The sequence below is a fragment of the Bombina bombina genome, chromosome 6, assembly GCF_027579735.1.
Source record: "Bombina bombina isolate aBomBom1 chromosome 6, aBomBom1.pri, whole genome shotgun sequence".
Lineage (NCBI taxonomy): Eukaryota > Metazoa > Chordata > Amphibia > Anura > Bombinatoridae > Bombina > Bombina bombina.
Genome location: NC_069504.1, coordinates 229,514,439 through 229,530,923, shown reverse-complemented (window position 1 = coordinate 229,530,923; position 16,485 = coordinate 229,514,439). Strand labels below are relative to the sequence as shown.

Genomic DNA, 16,485 nt, shown 5'->3' with positions numbered 1-16,485 from the left:
TTCATATTCAAAGTGCTAATATTCTGTATGCATAGTACTTTACTTTATACCTCAGAGGATGGTAGAATAAGTGGTGTTTATGTGCCTTTATATATCATTATTTTAAATATGAAAAAACAAACAAGATTTAGGAATAAAATGCAGAGAATTGTCCTTAAAGATGACTTTGGGAAAAAGAAAAGAGTAACTGACACAAAAAAGGATTGATTTAACATCATGTCTAGTGTGGAAATAAAATATAACAAGCTTACCTGATAAATTAATTTACTTCATAGTGGTGAGAGTCCACAAGCCACTACTCCTGGGAATTCTACTCCTGGGAATTCTCCTCCTGGCAACTAAGGGGAGGCAAAGATTCCCCAAACTCCAAGAGCCCTTAAAGTGAAAGTCAACGATAGCATTTTTGAAATGCTAGGGTTGACCGTTGAAACAAATAAAGGGCACTTTCATTCATGAAGTATAAGATACTTCATGCAGAAAGTGCCTTTATTCGTTTCAACCGATCGCCGTTCTTAGCTGCTACAGCAGCCCACGGCTAAAAAATATTTTGCTAAGAGATGACGTTTGAAAGAGCAGACAATTGTCTTTCAAATAGGTTTGTAACTGCTATGAGAGCTGAGATCGAGGAGATTGAAGAACCTCCCCCATCCAGCTCCAATTCAGCTACCCTGGGCTTCCCAAGGAGTGCTGCCCACTAGGCCATCAACGAACCCCGGCCTGTAATGACGGGGATCGCCAAAAACAAAAAAAACATAATGTATGCTTACCTGATAAATTAATTTATTTCATGGTGGTGAGAGTACATGATCCCTTACCCCTGGAAATTACCTGGAAATGACTCTTCTCTACCACTAGGAGGAGGCAAAGATATCCAAACCCCCCTACCTCACACATACCTCAGTCTAATGTATAACCAAGCAAAGTGAGGTAAGAAAAAAGGAATTAGAGCCTTAAAAGGAGCAGGGGAAAAAGAAGTGCTAAAGAAAAAAATTAACCCCCCCAAAAAAACATAAGAAATTAATTTATCAGGTAGGCATAAATTGTGTTTTTTTCATACAGGTGGTGATAGCCAACAATCCATTACTCCTGGAAACAAATACCCAAGTTGCATAGTGCACGAGTAATATAACATAAAGGGAGTGATGTAAAAAAACATTTTTCACTGAGAAATTAAATCCACAACCCCAATATTTTATTTTTTTATTGTACTTAAAATAAATCAAACAGGCAAAAAAATCAAACAAACTGCATGAAGAACCTTCCTACCAAAGGCTGCTTTTTAGAACATCAAAATAGTATAGAATTTTGTAAAAGTATGCAAAGAAGACCAAGTAGCTACCTTGCAAATCATTTTTGAAAGACCAAGAACTGACCTAGTATAATTATTTGTAATCTGCTGTGGTAAAGGCTGGCCTGCCTCCAAGTAAGCCTTATGAATCAAAAGTTTCAACCAAGAGGCCAAAGAAACAGCAGACACTTTCTGACCCTTCCTAGGACCAGAAAAATTAATGAACAAACTAAATGTTTGTTAAACGTCCTTAGTAGTATCAATGCAATATTTTAATGCCCTAACAACATCCAAAGAATGAAAAGATCTCTCTGAAGCATTCTTAGGAATAGGACACAAAGAAGGAACAACCACCACTCTACTAATATTTTCTGAAGAAACAACCATAGGCAAAAATTCATAAGAAGTCTATAAAATATCCAACTTATGCATAGGTTTAAAAGGAGGTGCCTGCAAAATCCTTAACACCAGGATAAGATTTCATGGAGGAGAAATTGGTTTGATTACAGGTTTAATATGGGCCAGAGCCTGAACAAAACCATGAATATCAGGAAGATTAGCAATCTTCTTGTGGAACAAAACTTAGAGAGCAGAAATATGCCCCTTCAGAACTGGCAGATAGGTCCTTATCCAGACCATCTTGTAAGAACAGCAAAATCCTAGGAATTCTGAAATGATGCCAGGAAAAATGATGATCTACACACCAAGAAATAAAGGCCTTTCAGACCTTGTGATAGTCTCCTAGTTACAGGCTTACAAGCCTGAATCAAGGTATAAATCACAGAATCAGAGAAACCCCTATGTCTAAGGACTATCCTTTGAAACACAGCATACAAAGCTGAAGAGGCCTCTTTTGAAAAATGTGCAAACGGAACTGCATCTGAAGCTGCAATCATGAGACCTAGGACTTCCATACAGAGAGCAAGTGATAGAAAAGAGAGAGACTGAAGGTTCAGACAAGCTGACACCAATTTTAACCTTCTCTGCCCTTTTAGAGAAAGACTTACAGAGACTGAATCTATTTGAAAACCCCAAAAAGTTACTTTTGTTTGATGAAGAATTTTTTGGAGAATTGATCCTCCAAAAAATTGCTGTTGAAGAAACAACAAGAGTCGGTTGGTTTAAGATTCTGCTAAAGGAAAATATGGCGCTTGAACCAAGATCTTGTCCAGGTATGGAAACCCTGCAATGCCTTGAGACCTGATCACAGAACCTTTGTGAATATTCTTGGATCTGTAGCCAGATCAAATGATAGAGCAACAAACTGAAAATGCCTGTCCAGAAAGGCAAACCTCAGAAACTGGAAATGTTCTTTGTGAATTGGAACATGATGGTAAGAATCCTGACCTTGCTGAAAGAAAGGTGTAATAGTTCAAACAGTTTCCATTTGAAAGATGGAATACTTACAAACATGTTCAGAGCTTTCAGATCCAGAACTGGCCTGAAAGTACCATCCTTCTTTGGAAAAATTAAGAGGTTTGAATACAATTCCATCCCCTGCTCCAGCAAAGGAACTGGATCATTCCATAGCTTCCAGATCTGAGACAGACTTGAAAAATGCTTGAGCTTTTACAGGATCCCTTGGAACATTGGACAGAAAAAACCTTCCTCTGCGAGGCCTTGTTCTGAATCCTATTTAATATCCATGATAAACTATATTCAGAACCCAGGGATCTGGAACAGACTGAAACCAAACCTCCTAAAAGATGCTTAATCTGTCCCCTTCCAATAATTCTGGATCGGGGGCCCCACCTTCATACAGTTTTGGTAGTAGGGATGGATTTATTACCCTGCTTTCACTTGTTCTAGTTAGTATTAGATCTTGAGACTGAACCAAAGGTGCCTTGCCTCTGAGCAAATGAGTTAACATTTTTGTTCCTTATTCTGACAAAAGGAATGAAATAACTTTTTGTCCTGAGAAAGACAAACCCCTTTACCTCCAGTAACAGTAGATATTACAGAATTTAAATCAGAACATACAACTTATTTCCCTGAAAGGAAAGAAATAATAAACTGGATTTTGACACAAAATCAGCAGACCAGGATTTAAGCCATAAGGTTCTCCTGGCAAGGACTGCCAAAGACATGGTTTTGACCTTAATTTTCATAATATCAAATACAGCATCCCAAATAAAAGAATTGGCACTCTTGAGTAAACCCAAAAGATTTGCACAAGCAGAGTCATCAGAATACTGTTCTGAAAGACTATACAACCAGTAAGTTGAAGCAGCAGCCACATCATCACTAGAAATAGCTAGCCTGAGCAAATAGCCTGCGTGTAAAAAGGCCCTTCAATGAAAAGACTCTAATTTTCTATCTAAAGGGTCTTTAAAAGAAGTACTGTCTTCCAAAGGGATAGTTGTATGTTTAGCCAGAGTGGAAATGGCCCCATCAACCTTGGGAACTGCTTTCCACAAATCAAGATTAGAATCAGGTAAAGGATATAACTTTTTAAACCTTACAGAAGGAGTAAATGAATTACCTGGCTTAGATCATTCCCGAGAAATCATGTCTGAGACAGCATCAGGAATAGGAGAAACCTCAGGGAGATAAACAACAGTCTTAAAAACTGAATTTAAACAATTAAACGATTTACCCCCTAAAGTAATTAAAACCTCCTTTACAAGAGAACGAATATGTTTAACTTTAAACAAAAAAGAGGAGATATCATGCTCAACATCAGTTGAAGATTCCTCATCACCAAATGAAACCTCACTATCTGAAGACATAACAGTATCCCTCGTTTCATGGCACATAGAGCTTGTAGAAGGTAAAATCTGAACTGACCTTTTACGCTTGTTTTAAGGCGGGAGAGCAGCCAGCACCTCAGAAACTGCAGCCTTGATAATATTTTTCACTGTAGGTGAAACAATGTCAGTAATCTCCTGTAAGAAATAAACAGAAGGTGTTTTAATACCCAAAGAAACAGCATTAGGTTGGTATGATTGCATTAATAATTCTTAACATGAGTCACATAAATAAGCTGGAGAAGGCACCTCAGCTTTTTTAAAATAAGCACAACTAAACTAGGTTCAGGGGGCTCAGTTTTTGGGGTAGATTTAGGGACAAAATCAGACTGCTCCATTATGCCATATGGCAAAGCAATGCAATAAACACAATAACCCCTTAAAAAACATAACTTATGCTTACCTGATAATTTTCTTTTCTTCAGATGGAAAGAGTCCACAGCTGCTTTCATTACTTTTTGGAAATAAGAACCTGGCCACCAGGAGGAGGCAAAGACACCCCAGCCAAAGGCTTAAATACTCCTCCCACTTCCCTCATCCCCCAGTCATTCTGCCGAGGAACAAGCAACAGTAGAAGAAATATTTGGGTGAAAAGGTGCCAGAAAAATAAAAAAACAAAGACGCCCCACATAAAAAAAAGACGGGTGGGGATCTGTGGACTCTTTCCATCGGAAGAAAATAAAATTATCAGGTAAGCATAATTTATGTTTTTCTTCCTAAATAGAAAGAGTCCACAGCTGCATTCATTACTTTTGGGAAAACAATACCCAAGCTATAGAGGACACTAAATGCCAAAACGGGAGCATAAAATAGGTGGCCTATTCTGAGGGCACCAGGCCTGAAAACCCATACCCAACAAAAAACCCAGCCGAGAAAAACAAAAAGGGAAAAGGCCCCAAGGACAATGACCAACAGATAGCCCGGAAGCCTAGCTAGAGACCGGAACATCAGACACAACTAAGCCAACAGTCCTCCGGGAGACACCGTCGCCCAACAGTCTGTCCCCCACCACACACCATTTAATAGCGAAGGGAACCCCCGTCGAAACTCCTAAAGGAATAAGGCAAGGAAGAACCTAATGGGAAACGAAAGGTTACCACAAATTCCATAAAAGGAAAAACCCCAATCAAACCAGGCTCGCAAGACCTAAATGGGTCCTGACACAAAGGGGAAGACACGCCCAATCACAATAGAAACCACAAGGTTTAGAACCGGTAGCAGAACAGAGAAAAAGTTCTCCCAACATCCTGCAAGGATTGGAACAGCTAGCTAGCACTCAATCAAGGCGCAAACAGCTGTAGCTGGTTTCAAAGAGCAACCCTTCACTTGCCAGGCCGAAAGACAACCAGCGCCTAGGAACAACTGAAAACGGAGACCAAACATCAGCCGAACTCAGAACCCTGAGGAATTCAGGCAAAATTACATATAGCAGACCCAGACAAGGTAAACACCTGAGTCAAGGATGACACAGAAGAAATATCTTGCTAGAAGTGGTTAACAAAATGTAGAGTGCTAGCCTCCAAAAAACGAGTGGAAAAAATGGCACAGCCATTACAATAGTGCTTAGGTGCCAACCCGAAATATCACATGGAGACCGTCGACAAGGCCATAGACCTAGAGATCTAGCTAAAGGCCCAAGGAGCCAGCAAATCTCTAAATGGACAGAACAACCCAGAGAGCGTACCTCTCTCCGAAATAGGTTAACCCGTCTGTCCTAACCTCCTGAAGCCAGGAGAAGCCCTAAGATAGGGACCACACTTCAAGACAAGGGGGCTGGAAGGACAGAGCACCTGCCCCCAGGACACAGCCATAGGCTGAACTGAGAGAACAAATCTCCAACGCCCCGACGTGGAAGGAATCCCCTGAATAATTTAACTGGCTAGCACAAAGACAAGGTGCCATAGCTGCAGTGGTTCCACAGCAAACCCCTTTGCTTGCAGAGCAGTGAAGCCCTCACACTCTTTCAGCAAGTCGACCAAGGGAAACCGACCAAGGCGAAAAGCAAGCCCAGGGGGCATCGGCACCCAGAAAAACCTGGTCAACTGAAGCAGTTCAACTAGCCCAACTAAAGACCGCCCAAGTTTCCTGGAACTGGGTAACCCCGGACCAGCTCTAGATCCTAACAGTCCGGTACAACCCTCAACAGAATCCACAAAGGAAACACTGAGAAAAACCTCAGCCCTAGAAGAACCAGAGCGAGGAGAGGTCCGAGGCCCAAACAAGAACCCAGAAACTGAAATCCCCCATATGATATAAAACCAGACCCCACGGGAGATGCCATACAATGTCCAAAGTAAAATAAACAATGATAAAAACTGGCAAGTCCCGACCAAAAGACGAGACCACCCCTTGTCGGAATCCAACGCTTTAAGGAACTAAGGAAGCAAGACCGAAACAAGGTCACGAGAGCCCTAGGCGCAACAGCCATACTACGACCAAGAACAAGGGGATACCTCGAGGACAACGTCACTCAAACAAAGGCTAGTCTCCACATCACCCCCAAAAATCAGAGGAGAAGATGAAAGAAGGATGCGGAGTAATCCCCCAGCTCCGGGGAAGAAACCCTAAAAAGAGCTCAAGGAGACCACACTGCATATGTCCCTACAAAGGAACCAACTCCCGAAGGGAACGGAACCTAGTCCGAAAGGTCTCAAGAAGAGAACCCCAGCAGAAACAAGTCCAAGGACAATTACAGAGCCTAAGAAGGCCAAACTGCTCAAAACAGCGGTAAGGAGGCGCTAAGCCCCAATCATCCCAAAAGAGGAAAGAAACTCTAGGCCCCAAGGAAATTAGAGCAAAGAGAGTGACACAGCGGAACTCCACTGACCCGGTCACCAAATTAAATGCTGAATAAGGACTGACACAATCCTCCCAGCCATACGGATCCTTTTAGAGTGTTTAGCTGAACTTGTAAAGAAAAAACAAGAAAACACACAAATAATAATGGACCAGCCAGGCAGAATAGGCGCCACATGTCTGAATAAGCCACAGGACAGAAGATCTGAATCCCAGCAGGACCAGCGCAGCTGGGGTCATAACTGTCAAGTTGGCTAAATCCTCCCTCAGAGGGGAAAGTAAAACAGACAAACCTATGACTAACGTGTCCCTTAACAAACTTCTGAAGAAGCAACCAGAGAGAATCGATCCCAGAAGTTCCCGAAGGAAACACAAAATCGAAATTAAAATACATCCTAACTGGATAAAAGAAAATATAAGGCAACCTGTAGGTTAACGCCCAGGAAGAAAGCAGGCATACACGCAGGACCAGACAAACGGAACCCAGATCTTCCAACAAAAAACTGGGAAAGATCTCAATAATCAGACAATTTGGAAATTACGTCATCCCCTCATGTCTAATGAGGTGAGCCATTCGAAGTAGAAGACTGTGGATTCCCGTATCCGTTAAGGTTAGGATCATCTAATAACTCAAAAACGTGTCTGAGTAAAACACGAAGACGCGCTATTCTGTAACGAAGGGTACAACACTCAGGGACAGTTACACCCACAGGGAACTGTAAAGGCCCACCCAAGGCCGGTAGCCCCGGGACGATCGGGCACTAGCACAAACGCAAATAAACATCTGGACTTTGCAGACGCATAATCGACAAAAATATGTGAAAGCGAAAACAATCTGCAACCTCCGGGGGGAACAAGCCGCCCTGTAGGGAGGGAAAAACATAATCTGGGTTACCCGCATGTGTAGTAGTAGGGAGCGGTAGGGAACTCGCCTCTTGGAGGACAGAACCCCCAGAGGCGGATGGCTCAGCAGACCCCTGATTCCCCGAGCCCGAGGAACAGGGCGCTCTAATATGGCATATCGAACATAACTGATTGACCTGCGTCAACGGGGCCAATTTGCATTCTTCACAAGTCGAAGAGTCTGAACCTGAAATGTAAACAGTCTCAGCATCAGAATCCTCCATAATCAGATTGAGAAGATAATAATATGGACAAAGAAAAACTTAAACGGCACCTGACACCTGACACCCACAATGGCTGGGGCACTCACCACTTCCTAGAACCAGACACAGCAGCCACATGGTCAGGAATGCAGAAATGGAAGACCAGAACGTAAACACGTCCAGTCACAAGGTGAACCGTACAGTCCAAAAAAAGCGCGCCCAACCATAAGGTCGTGTCACTTCCAAAGGCCCTTATGTTCTAAGCCAAGAGCCCAGTTAACACTATACATAAGCAGGTTGAATCACATAACAAACATGATTAAAAAAAACCCTGTTCAATAATCCCCCTCGGGAGATATTAACCCTTGATTCCAAGATACCAAAGGAGTCTCACTGAGGCCCTATAAATATAATGAATAAGTCCCGCAAGATAGTTCCTTATGGGAAAACAAATAAGTTACAGTACACTCTGATTAAGTAAAATGAAACAATCTTACCGGAATCTACGCCGTGGAACAGGAACACGGCCCTTCAAGTGTGACGAATAGTAGCAGTGCCTCCGCCATGGACTTGAGAAAAGAAGGCAGGCATCAAAGTGAAGTTCGGCAACACTGATTGCTTGTGGAGCAGTTAATATGAGTCGGGATGGTTTCGCAGAAACACTCTCCCTGCATCTCTGGACTCTAACTTTCATCCAGGCCCTCACTGAGAGACTGATAGGATTACTTAAAACTCCCGTCCCATGTCAAAGAGTACTACCCTTCATAAGAGACAAAATAAACTTCTGACACTTCTCTACCAACCTCCTGGGACGAAAGGCAAAGAATGACTGGGGGATGAGGGAAGTGGGAGGAGTATTTAAGCCTTTGGCTGGGGTGTCTTTGCCTCCTCCTGGTGGCCAGGTTCTTATTTCCCAAAAGTAATAAATGCAGCTATGGACTCTTTACACTTAGGAAGAAAACCTCTTGAGAAATGGAAACCACTTACCCCCTCTTAAGTAGCTTTTTAAATAAACTTACAGGTACACTATGTGCTAAGCTGAACTGCAAAACAAAGCAGGAGACATAAACATATAATCTGAAGGCCGATAATGCTCATCAGACAGAAATAATGTGCATGAAAAAAAACTAAGCTAAAATGATTCTTAGATCAGCAAAAATCTGACGTGCGCATAACCGTAGATGAACGTGTGCTAACCTGACATGCGTAAACCGGCCGGCGTGAAAAAACCCTATAGACAGACTAAAGGGACATGCACTAACTGGACAAGCATTAACCCAACATGAGCACTCATGGCACGAGTAAACCTGAAGGCCAACGCACAAAATTCAAAGGCTGACACGTGCAACACAGCAAGTGAATTGTGTAAATGATTCTGTCCCAGGGCAATATATATTGGCAAATGTACATTCAATCTTAAAAAGTTCCAATAACATAGTTATAGGGTGTCTAAAAATGTTTAAGAAATGATACACCTGTCCACCAACAAATAAGCAGTAGACAGCCAAACGTGTACTAAAACATATCAGCAGAGGTTAAGAAATAGGAGTATATTGTAGATCCATAGAGGGAGGCAAAAGACAAGTCACTGCAAACATTTATGGAAAGTTTATGAAATATTTCCCATGAGGTGGAAAAAAAAATAAGAAACCATACCCCATATACATCCCTCTGAAAAGCACTGTATTCTCAAGGGAAACCAGGCCTCAACATAGAGTGAAACCCCATATCTCTGAAGAATCAACTGCACACCTTCATTCTTCAACCGCCTCCAGCAGAGGAAAAGTAAAGACTGAGGTATGTGTGAGGTGGGAGGGGTTTTATAGGGCTCTTGGGGTTTGGGAATCTTTGCCTCCTCCTAGTGGTTGTATAGAGTAATTCCCAGGAGTAATGGATCATGGACGCTCAAACTGTTCTGAGCCAAGAAATGCCTTTGAAAACAGTTTTTTAATTTTTTAAAAAAGGTCCAAGACATAGAATTGGAAAAGGCCAAATATCCTGTTTAAGTGTACAATGTACAGGCATGGGGAAAAAAAGTTTCTGATGCATTGATTGCAGGTTTTGAATTGCCCCCATGAAAAAGGATATTACTGCACCACCAATGCATATGATACATTTATTTTAAATAAATAGTTCTGAAGCTTTCATATAGAATGGAATAGGTTTAAAATGGAAATCTCAAATAATCTGCTTGAATTGAGTGGAATTGATTTACTCCTACAAAGTCACACAGCAGAATGCCTTAAAGGGACAGAAAGTTCAAAATTGAAATATAAACATAATTTATGTAAGAACTTATCTGATAAATTCATTTCTTTCATATTGGCAAGAGTCCATGAGCTAGTGACATATGGGATATACAATCCTACCAGGAGGGGCAAAGTTTCCCAAACCTCAAAATGCCTATAAATACACACCTCACCACACCCACGATTCAGTTTAACGAATAGCCAAGCAGTGGGGTGATAAAGAAAGGAGTAGAAAGCATCAACAAATTAAATTTAGAAATAATTGTGCTTTATACAAAAAATCATAACCACCATAAAAAGGGTGGGCCTCATGGACTCTTACCAATATGAAAGAAATTAATTTATCAGGTAAGTTCTTACACAAATTATGTTTTCTTTCATGTAATTGGCAAGAGTCCATGAGCTAGTGCAGTGATTTTTAACCTTTTTTTTGCCGTGGCACACTTTTTTACATTAAAAAATCCTGTGGCACACCACCATCCCAAAATTTAAAAAAAATCACACATTGTAGCCTAATATAGCATATATATATACACATACACACAAACACACACATACTGTATGTATTGTGCTGTTATGCCATGCCTCCTACAAACTACCCCTGCACTGGGAGTAAAAAACAAGCAAAGTTTAAAAAATATGTCACACTGTTGTCAGTCTGCCGTGGCACACCTGAGGATCTATCACGGCACACTAGTGTGCCACGGCACACTGGTTGAAAAACACTGAGCTAGTGGACATATGGGATATCAATACCCAAGATGTGGAATCTTCCACTTAAGAGTCACTAGAGAGGGAGGGAATAAAAATAAAAAACAGCCATATTCCGCTGAAAAAATTAATCCACAACCCCAAAAAATAAGTTTATTTTCATTTTTGAAAGAAAAAACATAATTTATGCTTACCTGATAAATTTATTTCTCTTGTAGTGTATCCAGTCCACGGATCATCCATTACTTATGGAATATATTCTCCTTCCCAACAGGAAGTTGCAAGAGTCCACCCACAGCAAAGCTGCCATATAGCTCCTCCCCTAACTGCCATATTCAGTCATTCGACCGAAAACATGCAGAGAAAGGAAAAACCATAGGGTGCAGTGGTGACTGTAGTTCAAATGAAAAAATTACCTGCCTTAAAGTGACAGGGCGGGCCGTGGACTGGATACATTACAAGAGAAATAAATTTATCAGGTAAGCATAAATTATGTTTTCTCTTGTTAAGTGTATCCAGTCCACGGATCATCCATTACTTATGGAATACCCATACCAAAGCTAAAGTACACGGATGATGGGAGGGACAAGGCAGGTACTTAAACGAAAGTTACCACTGCCTGTAAAAAAAAAAAAAAAACCCTTTCTCCCAAAAATAGCCTCCGAAGAAGCAAGGTATCAAATTTGTTAAATTTGAAAAAGTATGAAGCGCAGACCAAGACTCCATCTTGTAAATCTGTTCAACAGAAGCCACATTTAAAAAAAGGCCCAAGTGAAAACCACAGCTCTAGTAGAATGAGCTGCAATCCCTTCAGGAGGCTGCTGTCCAGCAGTCTCGTAAGCTAAATTAATTATGCTTTTTAACCAAAAGGACAGAGAGGCTGCTGAAGTCTTTTGACCTCTCCTCTGTCCAGAATAGACAACAAACAAGGTGAACGTTTGATGAAAACTGTAGTAGCTTGTAAGTAAAACTTTAAAGCACAAACCACGTCCAATATTGTGTAATAGACGTTCCTTCTTTGAGGAAGGATTAGGATACAAGCATGGAACAACTATCTCTTGAGTGATGTTCTTGTTAGATACCACCTTAGGAAAAAACCCAGGTTGGTACGCAGGACTACCTTATCCGTACGAAGGACCAGATAAGGAGAATCACATTGTAACACAGATAACTTGGAGACTCTACGAGTCAAGGAAATAGCTACCCAAAAGGAACTTTCCAAGATAAAGATTGATATCTATGGAACAAAAAAGGGTTCAAACGGAACTTCTTGAAGAGCCTTAAGAACCAGGTTTAAGCTCCACGGTGGAGCAACAGCTTTAAACACAGGCTTGGATCTAACCAAAGCCTGACCAAATGCCTGAACGTCTAGAATACCTGCCAGACGCTGGTGCAAAAAAATAGACAGAGTAAAAATCTGTCCCTTTTAAGGAATTAACTGACAACCCTTTACTCAAAAACATCTTGGAGAAAAGATAATATCCTGGGAATCCAGGCTTTACTCCATGAGTAACCCTTGGATTCATAACAATCAGATATTTACACCATATCTATGTTCAATTTTCCTAGAGACAGGCTTTCATGTCTGTATTAAGGTATCAATGACTGACTCGGAGAAGCCATGCTTTGATAACATCAAGCGTTCAGTCTCCAGGCAGTCCATCTCAGATTGATTCTATTTAGATGGTTGAAAGGACCCTGAAGTAGAGGGACCTGTCTCAGAAGCAGAGGCCGTGATGGAAAGGATGACATGTCCACCAGATCTGCATACCAGGTCCTGCGTGGCTACGCAGGCGCTGTCAAAAACACCAAAGCCCTCTCCTGCTTGGTCTTGACCTCCGAAGGAAAACCCACTCCCCCGGAAGAAAAATCTGACGACTTAGAAAATCCACCTCCCAGTTCTCAACACCTGGGATATGGATAGCTGATAGACAAGAGTGAGTCTCTGTCCAGTGAATTATTGTAAGACTTCTAACATCACTAGGGAACTTCTGTTCCCCCTTGATGGCTGATGTAAGCCACAGTCGTGTATATTGTCCGACTGAGTATGATGTACCTCAGAGTTGCTAACTGAGGCCAAGTCTGAGAGCATGGAATATCACTTCCAGAATATTTATTAGAAGGAGGGTCTCCTCCTAAGTCCACTATCCCTGAGCCTTCAGGGAATTCCAGACTGCATCCCAACCTAAAAAGGCTGGCATCCATTGTAACAATTGTCCCATCTGACCTGCGGAAGGTCATACCCTTGGACAGATGGACCCGACATAGTCACCAGAGAAGAGAATCTCTGGTCTCTTGGTCCAGGTTCAACAGGGGGATAAATCTGTGTAATCCCCGTTCCTCTGACTGAGCATGCATAGTTGCAGCGGACTGAAATGTAGACGAGCAAACGGTACTATGTCCCTTGCCGCTACCTATTAAGCCGATTTCATTCATGTACTGAGCCACCGAAGGGCGCGGATGGGATGAAAAACACGGCAGAAATTTAGAAACTTTGACAACCTGGACTCCGTCAGGTAAATTTTTATTTCTACAGAATCTATCATAGTCCCTAGGAGGGAAACCCTTGAGATTGGGGATAGAGAACTCTTTCCTTGTTCACTTTCCACCCATGTGATCTCAGAAATGCCAGTACTACGTCCGTATGAAACTTGGCAATTTGGATGTTTGACGCCTGTATCAGGATGTCGTCTAACTAAGGGGCCACTTCTATGCCCCGCGGCCTAAGGACCGCCAAAGCGACCCCAGAACCTCCATAAAGATTCTTGGGGCTGTAGATATCCCAAAGGAAAGAGCTACAAACTGGTAATGCCTGTCTAGAAAGGCAAACCTGAAAAACGAAGGTGATCTTTATGCATCACCATGTGAGGATAAGCATCCTTCAAATCCATTGTAGTCGTCTATTGATTCTCCTGGATCATAGTTAAGATGGTACGAATAGTCTCCATCTTAAATGACAGAATTCTGAGGAATTTGTTTAAGATCTTTAGATCCAAAATAGGTCTGAAGGTTCCCTCACCTTGGGAACCACAAACAGATTTGAGTAAAAACTCTGTCCCTGTTCCTCTCTTGGAACTGGATGGATCTCGTACACAATGTAAGAATGCCTCCTTCTTTATCTGGTTTGCAGATAATTGTGAAAAGCGAAATCTCCCCCTTTTTTTTTGGGGGGGGGGAATCTTTGAATCCAGAAGATATCTCTGGGATATAAATTCCAATGCCTAGGGATCCTGGGCATCTCTTGCCCACGCCCGGGCGAAGAATGAAAGTCTGCCCCCTATAGGATCCGTTACCGGATGGGGGTCCGTTCCTTCATGCTGCCTTAGAGGCAGCAGCAGGCTCCTTGGCCTGCTTATCTTTGTTCCAGGTCCAATTGTCTCCAGACCGCCTTGGACTGAGCAAAAATTCCCTCTTGTTTTGCCTTAGAGGAAGTGGATGCCACACCTGCCCTGAAGTTTTAGGCACGAAAATTAGACCTTTTTTGGCCATTGATTCCTATCCTGAGGAAGGGCATGACCTTTTCCTCCAGTGATATAAGCAATAATCTCCTTCACACCAGGCCCGAATAGGGTCTGCCCCTTGAAGGGAAGTTAAGTAGCTTATTTATTAAAGTCACAACAGCTGACCATGATATAAGCCATAGCGCTCTGCGCGCCAGTATAGTAAAAAACAGAATTCTTAGCCGTTAGTCTAGTCAAATGAACAAAGGCATCAGAAAACAAAGGAATTGGCTAGCATAAGCTTGTCAAATATATTCATCCAATGGAGTCGCTAACTGTAAAGCCTCATCAAGAGACTCAACCCAGAACGCCGCAGCAGCAGTGACAGAAGCAATGTATGCAAGGGGCTGCAGGATAAAACCCTGTTGAATAAACATTTTTTATCCATTGGATCTAAAAAGCACAACTGTCCTCGCCAGAGGTAGTGGTACGCTTAGCTAGAGTAGAAACTCTTCTCTCCACCTTAGGAACGGTCTGCCAGAAGTTCTGTGTGGTGGTAACTATTAGAAAACATTCTTCTAAAAAATAGGAGGGGAAGAGAACGGCACACCTGGTCTATCCCATTCCTAATTAAAAAAAAAATTAGTAAACCTCTTTAGGTATTGGAAAAACATCAGTACACACCGGCACTGCATATTATTTATCCATTCTACACAATTTCTCTGGCCCTGCGATTGTACACATTCATTCAGAGCAGCCAAAGCCTCCCTGAGCAACAAGTGGAGGTTCTCAAGCATACATTTTAAATGTAGAAATATCAGAATCAGGTTAAATCATCTTCCCTGAGTCAAAAAAATCACCCACAGACTAAGCATATTGTGAGGTAGTATCATACATGGTTCTTAAAGCGTCTGTATGCTCTGTATCTACCCCCAGAGCTATCTGCTTTCCTTTAATTTCATGTAGTCTGACTAATACTGCTGCCAGAGTATTATTCACCACCTTTGCCATGTCTTGTAAAATAAACGCTATGGACGCCCTTGATGTACTTGGCGCCATTTGAGCGTGAGTCCCTGAAGCGGGAGTCGAAGGGTCTGACACGTGGGGAGAGTTAATCGGCATAACTTTCCCCTGGTAAAATAAACGCTATGGGTGCCCTTGATGTACTTGGCGCCATTTGAGCGTGAGTCCCTAAAGCGGGAGTCAAAAGGTCTGACACGTGGGGAGAGTTAGTCGGCATAACTACCTCCACGACAGAATCCTCTGGTGATAATGTTTTTAAAGACAAAAAATGATCTTTTTGTTTAACATGAAATCAGTACATCTGGTACACATTCTAAGATGGGGTTCCACCATGGCTTTAAAACATAATGAACACAGAGCTTCCTCTATGTCAGACATGTTAGAACAGACTAATAATGAGACTAATAAGCTTGGAAAACACTTTAAATCAAGTTAACAAGCAAATATATAAAACGTTACTGTGCCTTTAAGAGAAACAAATTTTGTCAAAATTTGAAAAACAGTGAAAAAAGGCAGTAAAACAAACGAAATTTTTACAGTACATGTAATAAGGTAACAGAGCATTGCACCCACTTGCAAATGGATGGTTAACCCCTTAATGCAAAAAAACAGATAAAAAAAACGACATAGACGTTTTTTAAAAACAGAATTTAAGCCAGCCATGTGGAAAAAACTTAAGCCCCAATAAGTTTTATCACCAAAAAAACGATTAAACATGCCAGCAAACGTTTTAAAACACATTTTTACAAGAGTATGTATCTCTATTAATAAGCCTGATACCAGTCGCTTTTACTGCATTTAAGGCTATACCAACATTACAGTGTTATCACCAATGTACGTTAAAAAACGATTAAACATGCCAGCAAACGTTTTAAAACACATTTGTATAAGAGTATGTATCTATATTAATAAGCCTGATACCAGTCGCTATCACTGCATTTAAAGGGACAGTATACACTCATTTTCATATAACTGCATGTAATAGACACTACTATAAAGAATAATATGCACAGATACTGATATAAAAATCCAGTATAAAATTGTTTAAAAACTTACTTAGAAGCTGTCACTTTGGCTCTGTTGAAAAGGTAGCTGGAAAGCCCACTGCAAGTGGCAAATAAGACA

The 16,485-nt window shown here is 41.5% G+C and overlaps 1 protein-coding gene across 2 annotated transcripts in view; it reads right to left on the bottom strand.

Annotated features, from left to right (window-relative positions):
- USP15 (ubiquitin specific peptidase 15) overlaps positions 1-16,485 on the bottom strand; it is a 449,675-nt gene that overhangs the window by 280,319 nt on the left and 152,871 nt on the right. The window lies entirely within an intron of this gene.